Consider the following 15543-nt stretch of genomic DNA (forward strand, 5'->3'; position numbering starts at 1 on the left):
TTTTAGCTTCTGTGGTACCCTTTTGTCACATAGGACACCAGATACTTGGCGCCACTTCATCCACCCTGCTTTGATTCTATGGCTAACAACTTCATCAATATCCCCGTCTCTCTATAGCATTGATCCTAAATATCGAAAGGTATCCTTTCTAGGCACTACTTGACCTATCAAATTAATATCTTTCTCCTCCTGAGTAGTAGTGCCAAAGTCACATCTCATATACTCAGTTTTAGTTCTACTGAGTCTAAAACCTTTGGACTCCAAAGTCTCCCGCCATAATTTCAGTTTCTAATTCACTCATGTCCGGCTTTCATCAACTAGCACTACATCGTCCGTGAAAAGCATACACCAAGGGATGTCCCCTTGTATGTCCCTTATGACCTCATCCATCACTAAGGCAAACAGATAAGGGCTCAAAGCTGACCCTTGATGTAGTCCTATCCTAATCGGGAAGTCATCTGTGTTAGTGCAAATCTGAATAAACTGAATTATTTCATAAATGCTCATTTGTCTATTCTCTATTGCTATAATGGCGGTGATATTTGAAGTGAGAGGAACACAAGAAAACTCTTGTGCTAACTTTCTGATGTGTATTGGCAGCTCTGCTGAAAGACTTGATCCTCGGGAGCCTAACTGAAAAATGCTGCCAAAGATGAGTGGAGGAAGGGGCTGTCATACACTTACAGTGCTTAAGGAGAAGATGCAAGTCACGTAACTCTTTCTTTTTATAAGATATGTAGGATGTTTCTTTTGAAAAATATGCTATATAATGTGTGCCCAGCAAATGAAAGGGGGGGGGGGGGGCGTGCATCAGGGTGTATACTATCCTTTGTTGATGTAATTTGCCTTTGTATTTTGTTCCAGATTCTCGATTGGTGGATACGACACAAGGGCTAAAGCAATGGTGGCAACTGTTGAGGTGTATGAGCCAAGGATGCCATCATGGGTGATGGTTGAACCCATGAACTACACCAGAGGATACCATTCTTCAGCTGTGCTCGGTGGCTCAATATTCACCTTTGGCGGGGTGAAAGGTGAAGCAGATACAATCTTGGATGTGGTAAGTAGCAACGCTAAATGACAAATTTCTTATGGTGTCCATCTGGCTGTCAGTAACTCAACTAAGCTGGAACCAAAACTCATAGATCCAAAATCATGTATATAGCTGCCAGGGTTTGATAGTGAGGCAGTCACTGAACTGCTATGTGTCAAGGGTCTGCCTGCATCAACTGCATATATTGAGTCTTGGCATGAAAGTGTACTGCATTTAAGTTGAGCACATATTCTTAGATCCTTAAGCACTTGTTTTTATTATTTTGCTTTCCTGTCCCTACTACATATACAATTTTGTTATCATGTCAGTGTCTAGTGCATTTTATCTGAACAAGTGAACATGAATTCTTTGGTTTCCTCAAGTAGCCTGTTTTGGTCGCTGTCATTTTTTTTCTGCATAATAATTGTCAAGTACGTGTCGTGGCTAACATTTAAACATTGGTGTCATGGCGATTTGTGAGGTGGAACGCTACAAGGAAGGGTGTGGCTCGGTGACAACGGGGTTGAAGTCAATTGGCAGGAGATGCTACTGCTCAGCAATTGTTCTCTGAATGTAACTGCCTACAAAAGTATTGATATGGCGAGATAGTGTTACTTCTGAAAACCAAGTGAGAAGGAAACTGATATTAGGTAAAACTGAGGCGGCTCTTGAAGTCTTGCTTAGCCTGAACTGACGGCCAAGCGAGCAGGAAACGGATATATGTATTAGGTAAAACTTGGAAGGCTCTCGCTTAGCCTGAAGCCCTGAACTGACAGCAGTAGACATGATGGAGGCCTTCCTCCTCTTAGTTTCAAAATCGGAACTGTAAAACATTGAGTTGTTAGTGTTGTCTGTGTCGAATCTGTCGATGATGCAGCAACACAGGATGCCATGCATCATGCATGACAGAGTTGGTACTGAACTAGTGTAGAACGTGACTCCATTGATGAATATCCAGTAGCCCTGTGATGGCCATTTGATTTGGCTCTGTATGTTGAGCTTTGGCAAAGCAGCTTTGCTCTTTTGGTTCCAGCTAGTTACGACTAGAACTTACAGTTACTGAATAATGCGGTGGAATGCAGGATAAATGGAGATATTTACATATGAATACCCTGCTACTCCGGCCGGGACTGGCCCGCCCGGTTACAGAGTTGTGCCGTAACTGATGACACGGTAAATGAGATACAACAAAAACTAGCCGTCGGATCTACCATGAACTCTACACATCGAATACGGAATGCCCGTTCGCTCTAAAAACTTGCGGCCTTGTCATTCAGGAAACACCTTCTTCAGTTAACTGAAACTGCACGAGTCCATTCAGTTTCAGCCTGACACAGCTGCAGCACTGCTGCTGGTAGCTGCTTTGTGTTTGGGGCCGGTCATAACTGCATTCAGCGATCACTCACACCAAGGCAGGGAGCAGGCAGCTAGTACTGCACGCACCAGACGTGTCTCCGTCTCATCTTTGTCAGCCAAACGCCCGGCGGTCACAATGCAACATGTCTTGTGCGTGCATGCGCATCTGCTGCTTTCGTTGCGGAGGGGAGAGCCGTTTTGCTGCCCCCACTCACTCCCACGGTCCCACCTGCGCCTAGGAGTATATATATACGCGATGATCGGCAACCAGGCAGCCATTTCCATTGATGCATTGCATTGCTAATCAGTGGTAACCAAACCACGCCACCAGAACCACGATGCATCCTCATTTGCATGCTCCCTGCTGCATGCCTATCGGCCTCCTTCCATTGCCCATCAGAAACAGGTAATCATGCATCCCTCTCTCTCTTTAACTTTGCAGTTCTAAATTCTGATGAGCATGATCCACATACATGTCCCGACCTCCATTTACAGCTCTATATATGCCGTTGATTCAGTTTACATCATTTTAATCTTGCATTGTCGTCCAATTCCAGCCGTTGTATGCAACTGCCAAATCTCACCCCTAAATTTCTATATGGAAAAATGGTCAAGTGTAGGAGTGAAATTAATGGTTAAATAGCAAAAATGTTTTCCTCTCCCATCTTCTCGTTTATATTATATTTTATTATGAAAAAGAAATCTACAATACTTGAAGCTGCTGGTTGTGCGTTAGCAAAACAGAAATGTTCTCCATCCTCCCTCACATGTGTTTTGTTGTTGGATTGTAGACGACGCAGGCACGATGCAAGCGGAGAGAGGACTCAGTTCTTCGGTAATCCAGCACCTATCCCTCATGACCGTATGCTACATCTACATAGTCCTCTCATTGATGTAGAGATGTAACGTACGGTCATAGGTGTTGGGTGCTGTTGTGGCCGTTAAACACACCTTCAATCACCATGGCCGCCAGCCTCTTGTCTTGGAGAATAAATCTGGTATAAATACAGTTGTATGCTTTATTTATCTTAGACTAACAGATTCTATTAGTTTCGGTTTTATTACCTTGTTTTGCAGAGAGAGAGAGGTGCTCAGGATACACATGAAGTTACACTAAAGGGAGCAAAGGCAATTAGTTCTTGGTGCAATCGAACATGAGATGGAATTCAAATATGATGTTGCAAACAACTTCAAATGCCAAATTAGAAAAGAAGTTTTAGCTCATATACATGATCTATCAACTATGATTAGGCAAGTAGATACAAACACACTATGTTCCTGCCAGGTGCTAGCTAGATTGACATTTTGCCGGCGGGTGCCGGGCTATTGTTCTGTAATATTGTTGTACTATAATGTGTAACTTACTCATATAGACGGTCGTGCCTACCCGGCAGCTATCTTGTACGTGGCATGACTGAAAGTACAACGGATGCCATATTTTTCACAAGTCATCGTTTAATAATCTTGTAGCCCTTCAAATTAATATACAACATTCTTTTCGACTTATGTTTGATATATCACTTTGTACCCTCGTGGCAGAAATGAATTAGTTAGTCCTCACAAGCCAACCTAGATGCTGCTTATGACCGGGAGCAATAATAATGTGCCGACGTGATTCCTTCTCTAAATGTTGGAAAAGTAACAAATTTGACAGCTAGTTCTTCTATGCCTTAAAACCTGAAATGACATTTTCCCTAGAGAGAAGGGAGAATTATATTTAAACTTACATAGTACATCCCTAAATTATATATGAAAAAAATCTCATCTAAAATTAAAAACAATATCCTATTAAAGTTCTTCCATCCTCTCCATTTTGGTTGATGTAGCCAGTGTTCTAATAGATGTACAGTGCCACCATCTAACATTGAAGTCAGGGTACAAGACAATCCTCTTGCCGAATTCACCGAGCTGTGCGGATCGAAGCCGGCAGCCGCCCCCACGCGCTGAGCTTGAGCGGCGCCGGCCACCGCTGCTCTGCACTGGCCTGTCGCCGCCTACGCACGCGCAACCGTGGCCCCGCACCGGCCACCCCATGCACCCATTGCCCAGCCACTCGCAGCTCGCGCTGCCACCTCACTCGCCGTTGCTCACGAGGAGGGCATGGACATGATGCGTCCATCATGTCCTTCAGATGTGGCCGGGGCCACTCAACCTGCCACGTAGCACACTAACGTTGAGGATCAACACTCAGGACAAATAAAATTCGACCGGTGAACAACACGCCACCATTAGTGTTATCCTGAACGGTAAACAGTTGGTCACCTTCCGTTTAGCCCATTATTTAGGTATAAAACAGATGTTTAAACGAAAAAACGGTCGTTTAAACGGTCAAAACAACCGATTAAACAAAAACAATGTACCACCGTGTAGCGTTTAAACGGTGTGTAAACAGACTAAATGGCCGTTAGTGACAAGAAAGTATATATGCTCCTACCTCCGGTAGGCAACCAAACAACTTAGCTCATGTTACCTACATTAGCTAGGTCGTTATGTACGTAGCTGGCTGTGTAGGCTGGAGGATGCCCATGGTTGCTCCATGAGAATCGTCTTCACTATTTCTTTTCGGATGAGGGTATAAAAATAAGGAACAGATAAAAAATATACATTAAGTGAAAAAGATAAAATATTTTTTTACATCAGTCCTCCGTATCATACAAACATCCAACAATATGCCACTGCCCACTGCCTTCTTTACTACTCTTCAACTATTTCGCTCTCGGTTTGTGATAACGAAGGCAGAGGAGATGGCTCAGTGTTGTCGTTACTGCTCAAGGCACTGATGTTGATAGACTCAGATATTTGGAGATCGGTGGCCTGCGATAACGGCGAAGGTGGTGGTCCGGTGTTCATCTCGAGCTCTGTGGTCCGGGATTCGCCACCCTGCTGACCACCTGTTCCAAAGATCCGTTAAGTATCTGCCGAAGCCAACCTATGCCATACATTCGGGCGAGGAGTATTGATACTGCAAATGCAAACATTCATCTGTTAATAATAGAGTTTATTTCTTTTGCGGCAGCAAAAACATTTTGAAACCAAAACTTAGTGCATGCCATGGCCATTTTTTTTGGCACTTTTATTATGCTTAGTGAAGTTGAGGGTTTTAGCCACAGATTACTTACCGAAGGATATTACTACTAGACCCTCATTAGATATATGGACCCATGTACTGGTCCAACCGGCATCCATACTCCACCTGAGACAAAACACAAAATATCAAACATGAACACATTATTCATTTTTTCATTGCGATCAGGTTTCTATCTGAACTTACTTTTCTGATGTATGATGAGTGTCCCAGCCGACAAACATCATGCCGAAGTACATGGAGCCCGTAGCAAAGACAAAATGGAAAAAACCATACCCATATGGTATGTCATTTTCCGACTCTACCACATTTCTGAACTGCAATGTTTGAGGCATTTGCTATTTAAGTGGCACAACAAATTTCACATTTTTATTGATTTGATGTTTTTTTTTCAGTTGGAATGAACATATATACCTGTAAACATTTGTAGTCGGTGCCCGTCGAGAAAGCAGCTACAGCGATGCTGATTAGTTCAACAATAAAACTCTGCCAATATTGAAATCATATCTCGATGAAATATCACTATAGATAAGAACCATGACGGAATAAAGAATACTTACAATCATAGTCTTCCAATTTTCACCTGAACTAGCTTTTCCTTTCTTGTAGCACCTTGTCTCCGGTTCACTGTTGAGGTCAAATTTTAGAGCCCAAGAAAATAAAAAAAGTTAGTTTTATCATTTATTATAAACTGACTCAATAGACAACCACATCGATCATGCATAATTCAGTATAAATATTTTTACCTTTTAATTGCTGACCAGCACAGGAATACAATGTACAGCCCTAGTAGCCCTGGCTCCATGTAGAACCCCTTGGCCTAATTTAGACAACAGGTCACAGATTCACAGCCCAATTTTAATTAGTATTTCACTTGGTCTTTTTTTTTATTCTTAGTTATCATGTGATGATCTAAAGTAAGTATGCAATTACCTTGGAAATAATTGAGATTAGTGACATGAGGTACACCAGCAGCAGTGTGGCGACAATGAATGTGATATTTTGCCAGCAGCCCGCGTACCACAAGCCCATAAGTATGGTCCCAACCATAGAACCACTGTACCCTAAAATGGAGACTATGATCACTCGAAGGTAACTGCAATTCAACACCCAAGGTTGTCACATGGAAACAGATGTATGGTTAAACAATAGGTTGCATTGAGAAAGATAAAGAAAATATACCATTCTTCCATATTTGTTAGGCACCATCTGTAGTTCAGCCGTGTGATGTATCTATTAACACTTATTAGCTGAATAAAAATAAATATCCTATTCAATTTGAAATACAAGATAACCACTTGTCAGTGACTAAAAGGGAAGGATAAGAATAAATGCTTAAAAGAGATATGTGAGGTACCCTGCTCCAAAAGGTGCAACTTTACCTAAAATAATTCAGACAAAAACACTGTCATTCAATTTGAAAGTGGTGGAATTTCTAACCTACTACAAGAAAGGTCGGTAGTGGAACTTACCGTAGAGTTGAATCACATAGGATGGTGCCATTGTAGATATTATAAGGAAGATTGCCAAAAGGACAATCTTTGCCGGCCACCACTGGGAGTGCCACACGTTTCTACGATCGTGTACCTTCCTGGTGTACACGGTCGACAAGAACATGACCAAGAAAAATAGCTAATTGACATTTTTAAGGACAACATAAAGGAATGCACATAAATAAAATATTTCTTATTAAGTGAAAGGTGTTTTTAGGATACAAAGAACACAAGGCTAATTATCAATATAGCCTCCATTGCCAGGCAGTCACGATTGCCCTGACAACCGTTCAGGCGCTGTCTCTCGAAGAATGTTGAAATATGGTTGTCGCGTACTGCCCATGCGAAGATGTTCCCAAGAAAGAAGATCAGCGTGTAGATGTAACGGGCTATCATAGGGCTCAGGTCCTTATAGAAGCGATGGTCCTCTCGGTGCCCATTGTTGTTGGCAGCATCCATCTCAGCCTGCATCATTCCTATGTGTACAATCTAACAACACAGCACACATGAAGAGCATAAAGAACAACTTAGATTTTCTAGTGCACAATAAGATTTTGCTAGTGCACGATCAATTGAATATTCTAACTGTATCATGTTACACTACAATATAAATGAGAAAAGGTATACTTTGTGTCACTTAACCATTAATTTGACTACTACATTTCACCATTTTCCATACAAGATTGAGTTGTAATCCAAAGGAAGGGACCTATTCCTTCTCTTGTGCGGTATGAAAAGAAAAAAGTTTGTTAAAACATTGGGGCTGGTTATCCACTGTGTTTGCAGTTCCGTGCCAAAGTGGGGCTAAGTGGTGCTGAGTGTTTAGCCATTTGGACGTAGTACCAATAAAATTGAGGGCACTAAATTGAATGAACCACAATAATGTTGAAATTACTTGAAATATCACCATCTAATAAGTTTCATTCACCATTAGTCATTTAGCAAATACATCCAATATGTTGTGCTTTGCTGGTAAGTGGACCCTTGTTTCAACCTTCAACTCCATACAGAGCTTTGCCACCCCAAATGAGAAAATGACTTAAAAACATGGTAAGACTGTTTGTCGGTACCTGTAGGAGGTGCGTCCGTTGTCATAAGACAAAGAAGAAGAATGAGATAATACGTAAAAAAGAATGGGTCTTGAAAACCAGAGCTTAGCATGCTGCAACAGTTTAACATGCAAATAAAAGGGTTTCTGGTTCCTACCTTTCGAAAAGATAAAGAGACTTAGCTTTTTAAAAACAGCAAAACCAAGTAATTGCCTAACTAGGGAAAAACATTTTCATTGCAGAGTACTGATTCACATAATCAAAATAGGGTAAAGAAAGCATATGCCATTATGATTAGCTAGGGACGATACAAGCTGAATCAGAAAAAATTTCAGTGTATTGTCGGTCCCCTACTTTGGGGTCTACTGTGCATCACGTATCAGTCCCTGGATCAGTAGCTGATATGCATAGATTAAACAAGATTGACATAAAAAACTATACTTTTATTAATAGTGGGGAAAACACATTACAGAGTTCGTATTTACATAGCTTGGGCTATTGGCCTTATGATATACATCGAAGTTGTAACACAACGGTCCTACAACGTCGTGGTTCATTTCCTACAGGCAACTTGGAGTGCAGACGTAAAACTTATCCTAATGCTCATTCCTATATCTTTAATCCTAGTAGTCCTTGCGTAGTCACACGTCTTCGCCCTCGGGTGTACTCTTGTTGTCCATCCTTGCATGGCTTCGATAGCTCCATCCTCGTATGTGCTCCTGTAGCTTTTCTCCCAAAAACATAAAAGGGAGGGAATTGAGTACATAAAGTACTCAGCAAGCCCTAACTTTGGGGTGGTGTGAGGTGGATGGCGGAGGCTGTATGTGGAGGTGGGTTATGGTGGTGGAGGTGTTTATGTTAGGAGTAAAGTTATAAATATAAAATGGGAGTTTGGGCCGTGGGAGAGTATTGGCCCATTCGCTTCGCTGAAAAACAAGCTGAAAAGTACTGTTCGCTGATTTATTATGAGAGAAAAACACTGTTCCCACTTAAAAGAAAGCTGGAAAGTACGGCTTATAAGACAAGCGAACAAGGCCTATAACCCTTCTCGCCAGTTCCCGGAGTTTATAGATTGTAACTTACCAGATTAATTGATTTCAACTTATCAGATTATCACAATTTCATTACACATAAAAGCATCTAATCTTTTGAGACCTCATCCCAGCGGTTGCCCATTCTAAGGACGTGGCTATTCGAATAGATTCAATACACTCTACAGAGGTTGTACAAATTTTCTCACATGATAGACACAGCCTCTAACCATGTATGGTGGTAGAAACAGGCCTAATGAGTTCTTGTACCGGGATGGAATGACCTTAGGCATCCATACAACGCTACCACGGCCTACTCAGGGGTCGGGAAACACACATAGTCTGGATGATCACACATCTAATTTCAGTGGATGATCACACAGCATCCGAATTCAATAAACAGTATGTGCTCGCACACAACACATCAATATTTTACATGGAATACCACATAACAACTATGTCGACCAGACCACGGAAGATCACCCAGCAACCGTGTCCTCTCATGATAGTCCGTTGCCACTCCGGCCTCCTGTAGTAGTTGTACTTCTGCCTTGCCTATTGGGGTGTTAGACCAAGTTTGCCCATTGGCTGTACGAAATTCTGGCTAGGCGAGATGGCAAATGAACCGGTCCTTATATGACTGAAGCGAGTATCACCCACAGGAACCCTCACCAGGCGAATTTGCCAAGGTAATCCACACCACGTGAAATACCCCTACTCGCTTCCATCGGATGTAAATTTTAGTTCCACATGTTATATTTAATTTACAGCACGGTTCATGTTCTTAAGCTCATCCATACCACCAAAATCTCATAATAATCCACAAAAGCTCATAACATATCTCAAGTGCTCATAACATATCACAAATGCACAAAGAGCTCATAACATATCACAAATGCTCATAACATATCACGAGGAGCTCATAGCATATCACATGAGCTCATATCATTTATTCTCACAAATACATAAAAGTGGGTGGTATGAATATATAATGTAAATTAAGTTTATTAGATAATGGGTAGAAATGGAAGTGGTAGGCTTTATGGTGGAGGTGGCAAGATGTGGTGATGGTGGAAAGGGGAGTGCTTTATATATATGTGGCAAAATATATGGAGGGAAGATAATAGGTGGGTGTTAGGACTTGCCTCTGCTCGCTGACGATAATATACTTATTCCCATATTCTGATTCATGTGCTTCTTGCTTCTCGTGTAATTGTAATTCTGGATTCCATCAGGTTCTCTCCACGTCTTCTATTGTATGCTATCTAGCATTGACAAGCAAGGAAAACACCAAACAAGTAGACCAAACAAGCATAATCAATCAAAGAGAGAAAACAGTCCTAGATGGGTTGGCTTTATCTGGTTGATGGGTTTACTTCTAAGACTATCATTATTCTGACAATTTGATGTAAGGCTTGAATGGAGGGAATCCATCCAACAAGGTGTGGCTCCTACGTGTTTGGTTGGGATGGTGTGGTTATCTGGCGAAAACCAGACCTCAGTATTATCTTTCACTACTATGTGAACCTAAAAGAAAGCCTGACCAAGTCATCGACTGACTTCTACAGGTCCACCGGGGTTTGGCGAGGTTATCTAGGTGAGTTCACGTATACGTGTTAGTATTCACGAGAGGAACTTGGATAGTTGGGTACGTACATATATATTTATATACACATACAGATAGGGTTTAAGCTAGGCTGAAATGCAAGGTTAGGAGTGATAACTAGGGTAGTGGCACATACACTTATGTATATGCCTAGGTTAATTAGGATTGAAAGGTGGGTGCAATATTAAATAAAAGAAACGAAAAACAAACATAACTGGAATTTTAAATGGGCACCAAAAATTATGAAAAGGGATATGAATATGTAGGGCTTGATTTTAGAAGATTTTTGGTGAAAGAATTACGGGATTCAGAGTTAGGATGGTGGATATACGGATAATCAAATGTTTATTAAAGAAAGGCGTATGGCAAGGATATTGGAAATTATTTCCGGAATTTTAGATGGTGGGGAAGGCATGGAATGGGTCTGGGTAGGCTTTGTAGTGGCTCTAGTATTTTTAGAAATTTTCTAGAATGGGAAAAGGGCTTACTCAGCTTCCTGCGTACACTTCCCATGTGTGCCTAGTATTTTCTCTCCGGTTCTGAGGCTGACGCGTGGGCCATGTGGTGGGGCTAGGCTGTCTGCTCCGTTTCGTGGACTCGCTCATACGTTGCTGTGAACACGTGAGTCAATTAAGTTCACGGACAATGAGGGAGGGAGTTAAGTCCCTTACAGCCGGGTCCCGCAACAGTGACGTGGCGCACTACCATTGGTTGCTGTGACGTGGATGGCCAGGTGCCTTTGGCCGTTCCCCGTTCGTGACCGAGCCGCAGAGAGACGGAAGCCGTGGGCGGCAGCAGCGCGACGTCCATCTCGGTGCCACGGTGGCTTCCAGTCGCGGCGCGAGGGCGGCTTCGGCGGCGTTGGGTCGGTGGCCGAGGCGTTGTGCTTCGCTCTGGTGGCACTAACTGAGGTGCTCGTGCTCCTCGCTGCGGCAGCCTCGGCGGCAGTCCGGCGGGCGGCGGCGGTGGCTTCGAGGACGCCGGGTAGAGAGGCAGAGGGGCGGCGGCGGACGGCCTCAGTAGCCTGGCGCGTCGCTCCGGGCGAGCACGGCGTCCCTGGTGGTGCTCGGCTTCGGCACAGAGCGGCGTTCGGCTTCGGACGGCGTCCGTGACTTCCCGTGTCCATAGTCCAGAGAGCAGAGGAGGGGAAGGAGCAGGGCGGCGGCGGTGCTCCTGGGCTCCGGCTCGAGTTGAGCAGGGAATCGGGCCGAGTACAGCGTTCGACGACGGCGTCGTCGTCTTCGGTCTTCTCGTCCACGCGCGGAATAGAGGGGAAAAGAGGAGCAGAGCAGAGAGCGCCGAACAGAGAGAGAGCGCGACGGCGGGGGCTTCGTCTCGGCGGCGCTTGGCGCTGGCGGCGTGGCACCGGTGCGAGCCGGCGGGATGCTCGTCTGTGCGGCCGTTGCGGCAAGTCAAGGCGCGGGCGGCTCAGGCAATGCTCAGCTCCAGCGCGGTGGCCGGCGGCGAGGTCAGGAAGCAGCTCCGACGGCGTGGCTTCGGCGAGCGTGGCGTGGAGTGCTCGGCGGCTTCGAGCTCCGGCACGGAGATGGCCGAGGTAGCAGCGCGAGGAGGCTCAGCGCTCCTGCGAGCCGTGGTAGCAGCGGCGCTACAGCGCCCGAGCAGTAATGCTGCGACGGTGGTGTCATCCTGCGTGCACACGAGCTCCGTGCCGGCTTGGCTCCGCGGCAGCCATGGCGGGCTATTTATAGCCGCTGGCGAGTTACAGTAAGGCGGTGGAGCGTTGGAGATATTCTCCGACCATGGAGATTTTTGCCGGCATGGTTGGCAGCGTTGCAGCGGATTCATGCTCGTGCTGGACTGCTGGTGATGTGCTGTCGACGGAAATTGCAAAAGGATTTTCTGATGGGAGAATTTTGGAGCACGAGTTTTTGGAAAAAAAGTGTTCTGGAAAAGGGGAAAATATTTTTAGTGCCTCAAATAAATTCTAGAAAAGCACACAAACATTCAAAATGCATATGATGGAATTTTAATGCAAGGTTTGGAAAAAACATTTTCTAGAACGGTTTCGCGGAAAAATAAACTGACATAGTTTTAGTTTTGTTGTAAAATTTTAAAAAGTTCAAATTTTTTAGTGAATTTTAACGTGATGAAAAACACAGGGTGTCATGTATGTACCATTGTGGCCTCGCCGAGCTGCTGCGACATTGCTCCTCACCGCTGGTGGAGGGGGACAACCGTAAGTGCAGGAGAGGAGAAATGAGAATGATGAAGTGACTGGCTGAGATGACGAAGTGCTTGATGAGATGTTGCGCTCAAGCATATATATATATAGAGAGAAGGGGGGACATATTGATAAGTAATAATCAAACAAAAAACACAGCTGATATACAATTAGAAACCAACCATAAAAGGAGTAGCAGGACATAACTAATCTAAAACCCAAACCATGTCCATACACAACTTAAAAAACTTCCAAAGAACTTAAAATAGCAAAATATACAACATTATCCATATCTGATATTATTTGTTGCTCCTCGATCGATCTCAAGTCTCCCAAAACTTCTCAAGCACATCATTTTCCCCTATAGATTAGAAACCAGTTTCTCTCTGAAACTCTAAGAAAACCTAGCTCTTCACTTTCCAATATGAGATACCATTCCCTCCGACCCTATTATTATTCACACATAAGTGTCTCCTTTGCACGCATCTAGCAAAAATGCACCATTGCATCTAGAAAAAGAAACAATTGGTAGTTTTATAGCGTGTGATATAAGGGTGTAGAACGTGAGCCAAAATCTTAAAACAATGTATCCACCTAGTCTTCTTAAGGCTAGGGGTAACCTACACTATTTTAGTAGTTAAGGATTATATTGTATCTGTTAATTAGTTTTTCAACCTACTCTCTTACATAGGCTAAATTGATACACCTAGTCCTCCTGATAATTTTTATTAATTAACAAGTGAGTTTCCGTTGAACAAAAACAAAGTGAATCTTAGAAATGATGAATCTGTAAATGTTAGCATGTCATGTACCACTGAATCTGTTATTAGCTGATCTAATAAATTACTGTGTCACTACATACATGTAATCAAATAAAAAAAGGTAAAACCGTGCCATGTGGAAAGCCAAGAATCTGTGAGCATTCACATGTCATGTACTGATGAAGTGAGAATTCCTCTTGCGTCTAACATACAATAAAAAAAAATGTTACTATCTCTTCTAACAAATCCTGCACCAAAAGCAGGCTAACGAATAGGGCCACGTCACCCGTTAGCCCGCTAGCCATTGGATTGAACGATCAGATGATCTGGTCCGTCCGATTGCGGGTCGGTTCGGGCGTCGACCCGTAAAGTTCGCGAACCATCCCGAGAGGTTGCCCGTTGTGCAGAGGAGAGAGAGCCGCCTGAGGTCGTGCGGCGCAACCGCGCTTCACCTAGCCGCCCCCGCACCTCCCTCCTCCTCCTCCCGGCGTGGGCGCCGCGGGCACGTCGTTTCCGGCGCGGGTGGTGGCCTAGCGGCCCCAACAACCCCGGTGCAGGCGTGGTGCGGGTGCGGCGACCCCGGCCGCTCCGGTCTTGGACATCCCCGGGCACGGGCAGGGGCCCCAGCGGCCCCTGCGACCCCAGCACGGCCGGCGGTGCAGGCGTGGCGGCTCCGGCCACACCGGAGCGGGCGGCGGGCGCAGGCACGGCGTCTGCGGCCACCCCGGCGCAGGCGTGAAGGTCGAGCACTGCAGCCCCGGCGGTGGAGTGCTCGGCCCTCGCAATGAAGATCTCGCTGTCTGTTCGCATGTGTCTTGGAACACGGCGGAGGAATTTCTACACTCCTCTCGAATAGCTGCGCACTCGCACTAGCTCATAAAACATCATGCTCCTCCGTGCTCGCTTTTGGATGCTCGAGCTCTTCCCTCTCACAGCGCCATGGCGGCGTCTAGGGCTAGAGCAGAGCACATTGCCGAAGGCAACCATGCTGATATGGTCGCGGGCTTGGCCGCCTCCAAGTCGCTGGCGCATCCGCGTGCATGGCAGCTACCCACCTTCCTCTCTCCTCGTTCCTGTGTGCCACTTGCATCGGCTCGAGACGGAAGAGGAGATGCATCAGAGGCCCGATGGGAATAGCAGGAAACCCGACGGTGGCGTGTGATCCCTAGCTCCCCTCTGCCATTGCTGCTATTCCATCTGGCTAAGCTCTCTCATGTCAACTATCATAGCAAAGGAGGGCATTCAGGCAAGGTGCATGATGAAATGTCACTGCAGGTTGCAGCAGCTGAGTTGCTAGACTAAGGGCGGCCTCAAGGTTGCTGCTACGAGAAAGAAGATTAAATTGCAACAAAACTCCATGTCTTGAGCATTAATCTACTGTCTTTCTCCTTTGATTCATTATGACAGTAAGCACCCAAAGGTTTGCATCCTTATATTGCTTCAAAATTCTTCACAAAGAAATTAATGGCTTGATATATTTAAGTACTTGTTTTCATAAGTGAATCATGTCTTGCTAATATGTTGCATTTCAGCTTCATAGGTACATTAAGTTCTATTATGCCATCTGTCCATCCCATAGCCATATATTAATGAAAATTTCTTTGACACTTTTACTTTACTGATCTTAATATAGAGGAGACACCATTTAATATTTGAATTATCATTATGGGGTTCAAGAGCTCTGAATTTGATGGAGAATCGTTATTTGAGATTGCTCAAACAAACTATATTATCTCAGTATCATTTTCTAAGTAGTACATGATTGTTGTTGGTACATCAACCTTTATATCATTCCTGAATCAAAGCTTTTCAAGAGAAGTGAACAAAAAACAAGAAGTCGAACAAATCGGTTTCGTTGGCAACTCCATAGCCATTGGTAGGTTAGAACTAGAATAAAAAAATGCACCATACGCTTGTAAAGTACTCCATATGTTCTATCAGTACTTC

General features: G+C 44.3%; 2 pseudogenes; one reads left to right on the forward strand and one right to left on the reverse strand.

Annotated features, from left to right (window-relative positions):
- The window catches only part of LOC136490009 (uncharacterized), a 29776-nt pseudogene extending 27778 nt beyond the window's left edge, over positions 1-1998 (forward strand).
- Positions 1999-5296: 3298 nt separating this feature from the next.
- On the reverse strand, positions 5297-7132 carry LOC136487379 (uncharacterized; annotated as a pseudogene).
- Between the last annotated feature and the right edge of the window lie 8411 nt (positions 7133-15543).

Source organism: Miscanthus floridulus, chromosome 10, assembly GCF_019320115.1.
Source record: "Miscanthus floridulus cultivar M001 chromosome 10, ASM1932011v1, whole genome shotgun sequence".
In the NCBI taxonomy this organism is placed as follows: domain Eukaryota; kingdom Viridiplantae; phylum Streptophyta; class Magnoliopsida; order Poales; family Poaceae; genus Miscanthus; species Miscanthus floridulus.